The following is a 4,035-nucleotide window of genomic DNA, read 5'->3' as shown; positions in this document are numbered from 1 at the left end:
GCAACAGTCCCTCCCTCATCAGCAGAACATTTTCCCCCCTTCCCCCCTAGTAACAGCACTAAATAAATCAACCCCTTTGATTAGCCTAACATCTGTTCACCCCCTAGTGTGCCTCCATCAGCTAGCCCGCCCAGCCAGCATGGTGGCCCTTGCCCCTGGCGCCAGACAGTCTCCCACCTATTGCTCCCCCTCCCCCCCCCCGCTCATACATATTCAAATGAAAAACAATCCCAACACAATTGTCCAACAGAGATGAAAAAAAAACCCCTAGTTGAACTCAAACAAAGGAAAAGGTCAAGCAAAAGATCCAGTATGTGAACAAACACACCTCCATCCCCCAACAGTGCAAATACAAACTTTACCCTCACTCAGCTCTGCAGCTGGTCCCAGATCCATACAGCAGGCATTGCAAATAATGTCCCCAAAAATAAACAAGAAACAAGAAACTTTTTCTTTGCAAAACATAAACGCTACAGCCAAATTCCAAGTTCAAAGTTCTCAGTCCGACACCAGTCCTTTTGCTTCCTCTGGCAACTCGAAATCGAAATGTTGTTCCTCGTATGTGACCCAGAGGCGGGCCGGGTACAACAGCCCGAACTTCACCTTTTTCTTGAAAAGGGTCGACCTGATTAAACCCCGCTCTCCTGGCCACCTCCACACTCAGGCCTAGTTCCGCAGGATACTGTTGTCCCATTTGCAGCACCGTGTCTGCTTGGCCCACAACACGCTCCTTGTCCAGATATCTGTGGAATCTCACCGCCATTGCCCTCGGGGGAGTCTCCTATTCACGGATTCCTCGCAAGCGCTCTGTGAGCCCTGTCCACCTCCAAGGGTCGGGGGAATGCCCCATCCCCCAGCAGCTTCTCGAAGATGGCCACTATGTACGCCCCAGCGTCCGCTCCTTCGGATCCCTCCGGGAGGCCAACGATCCTCAAGCTCTGCCGGCGGGACCTGTTCTCTAAGTCCTCCACCTTCTCCTGGAGCCTTTTCTGCTGGTCTCTCAGCATCTCCACCTCCAACTCCACCGCAGTTTGATGTTCCTCCTGGTCAGCCAGCGCCTTCTCTTATTTCTGGATCGCCCGATCTTGGGCATCCAATCTAATTTCCAGCTGCGGAATTGCCTCTTTAATGGGGTCCAAGCAGTCCCGTTTCTGCTTAGCAAAGCCATCCTGAATAACTTGGTCGGGGGAATGCCCCATCCCCCAGCAGCTTCTCGAAGATGGCCACTATGTACGCCCCAGCGTCCGCTCCTTCGGATCCCTCCGGGAGGCCAACGATCCTCAAGCTCTGCCGGCGGGACCTGTTCTCTAGCACCTCCACCTTCTCCTGGAGCCATCAGCTGCTTCATTAACCGCTGGGTCGACAAACCAGAGGTCCGGTCCCCCGCCATGCTGTCTCCCCCATGCTGTCTCCCCCATGCTGTCTCCGCCATGCTGCCTCCCCCATGCTGTCTCCCCCATGCTGTCTCCCCCATGCTGTCTCCCCCATGCTGGCCCCCCCATGCTGTCTCCCCCATGCTGTCTCCCCCATGCTGTCACCGCCATGCTGTCTCCCCCATGCTGTCTCCGCCATGCTGTCTCCCCCATGCTGTCTCCCCCATGCTGTCTCCCCCATGCTGTCTCCCCCATGCTGTCTCCCCCATGCTGTCCCCCCCATGCTGTCTCCCCCATGCTGTCTCCCCCATGCTGTCTACGCCATGCTGTCTCCGCCATGCTGTCTCCCCCATGCTGCCTCCCCCATGCTGTCTCCCCCATGCTGTCTCCCCCATGCTGTCTCCCCCATGCTGTCTCCCCCATGCTGTCTCCCCCATGCTGTCCCCCCCATGCTGTCTCCCCCATGCTGTCCCCCCCATGCTGTCTCCCCCATGCTGTCTCCCCCATGCTGTCTCCGCCATGCTGTCTCCCCCATGCTGTCTCCCCCATGCTGTCTCCCCCATGCTGTCTCCCCCATGCTGTCTCCCCCATGCTGTCTCCCCCATGCTGTCTCCCCCATGCTGTCTCCAGCTGCAGCTTCAGCCCAAGCCTGCTCTGTCTTTCTGTTTCTGCCTTTGCGAGCACTTCTAGTCCTCCTCTCCAGGCATCGATGTGGGAATTCAGTATACACTTACCTCACTCATCAATTTTTCAAATCAAGTCGGGTAAAAGATTGGGGGAAAGGTCCAAAAGTCCGACCCGAGCGGGAGCCACCAAATGTGCGACTTATTCCTTCATATTCGCCACCGGAAGTCCAGAATGCTTTCTGCCCATTCAGAGACATCCTGGACCCTGGCACTAGGGAGGCAACACACCATCCTGGACTCTCTTTCACGTCCACAGAAGCACCTATCTGAAACCCTAACTATAGAGGCCCTATAACTATTGCTCTAGTGCTCCTTGTCCTTCCCTGCTTAACAACAGAGCCAGCCATGGTGCCGCTGCTCTGGCGGCTGCTGTTATCCCCTGATAGGCTATCACCCCCAACAGTATCCAAAACAGTATACTTGTTAGGCAGGGGGGCAGTCACAGGGGATTCCTGCACTGACTGCCTGTCCCTTCTATTGGTTATCCATCTATCTGCCTACAACTTGTGTTTCACCACATCACTAAAACGCTTTCTGCCACCTTCATGCTCCTAAGTGCATTCAACTGCTGCTCCATATGGTCTGTGAGGAGCTACCATTGGGTGCACTTCCTGCAGATGTAATTGTCCGAGATGCTGGACAGGTCACGGATCTCCCACATCCCACAAGTGAAGCACTTAACCCCACTGACCAACATTTCTATCACCAATTAAATTATGAAAATTAAAATTGCCTATTGTCACGAGTAGGTGTTACTGTGAAAATCCCCTAGTCACCACATTCCGGCACCTGTTCGGGGAGGCTGTTACGGGAAGCGAACCATGCTGCTGGCCTGCTTGGTCTGCTTTCAAAGCCAGCGATTTAGCCCTGTGCTAAACAGACCCTGTTTTATTTAAGTAAACTTATTGAATTATTACCTTCAGTTATCGCTGCAGATACCCGAGGGAGTTCTTTATATCACTTACCTTCCCAGGATGCTCTCTGGATCTCTCCCTGCAGATCAACAGTTACAAAGCAAGAAGAAACAAAACAAAATAAAAAGGGAAAAAGTACCTCCTCCCACATTGCACCGAATTACCAACTTTCAATCCCCATTCTGGCTGCCTCACTCAGGCTGCCTCACTCTGGCTGTCTCCCACTTCACGTGCGCAAAGCTCTCCTTTTCATACCCTCCCTGCTACCCGTGTTGTGGTTAAGGTGCTACAACGTTGCTGAACCATCTGAGATTTCTGTTTAAACTATAGATTTTAGGGAAAACTGGAACCCCCTATCATGATGGACCAAGCCAAGATATCCCTTGTAGATTCTGTGGTAGAACCGGTGATGATGATTTGATAGACTTGGCAAGCAGCCAATCGGGAAATGTACAATTTACAGCCTTTGCCTATTGGGGCCAGTGATTGCTGGGGCCAGACAGAAAGTTCCAGAAGGAAGGGGGATTAAGAATGTGTTTGCTTCTGTGAAGAGATCGAATCTCGAGGCAGCTTTAAATCTCTCCCTCTGCCTGTTGATTAGGGGAGCTTTTTACAATCTGCAGTTTCTAATTGGATACATGGTTCGAAGATCGCCGGCTACAAAGAGCTATGTCAGTAGCAAAGGACAATCTCATACCCTTTTTCAGTTTAAACCTTTACCCCCGCCCCCCCCCCCCCCCCCGCATTCCCGTCGTCTGTGTCTGTCTCGTGTGTGTCTGGGTGGGTTTTGCAATTAGGTAGATTGTTAAACCATTGTTCTGTTAATACTCCGTATGTTCATCTTTCCCTCTTGTTATTAATAAACAGTTTGCTAATGTTTTTATTTATAAATCTGGTGTTTGCATCTCATTGCCGCAGTCCAAGGCCAAAACCTCGATAAGTTAAGAAGAATTATTGGTTAATTCACTGATGTTGCGACCATGGGTCGAGGAGGCTGGAACTGACCGAGCCTCGTCCAGGGTGTCGTAACAAATAAGGCTCCGTTCCCGGGAAAAATCCCCA

This window comes from Scyliorhinus canicula, chromosome 9, assembly GCF_902713615.1.
Source record: "Scyliorhinus canicula chromosome 9, sScyCan1.1, whole genome shotgun sequence".
NCBI classification, from domain to species: domain Eukaryota; kingdom Metazoa; phylum Chordata; class Chondrichthyes; order Carcharhiniformes; family Scyliorhinidae; genus Scyliorhinus; species Scyliorhinus canicula.
The sequence above is the reverse complement of the archived record's forward strand: the minus strand, read 5'-3'. Positions refer to the sequence as shown.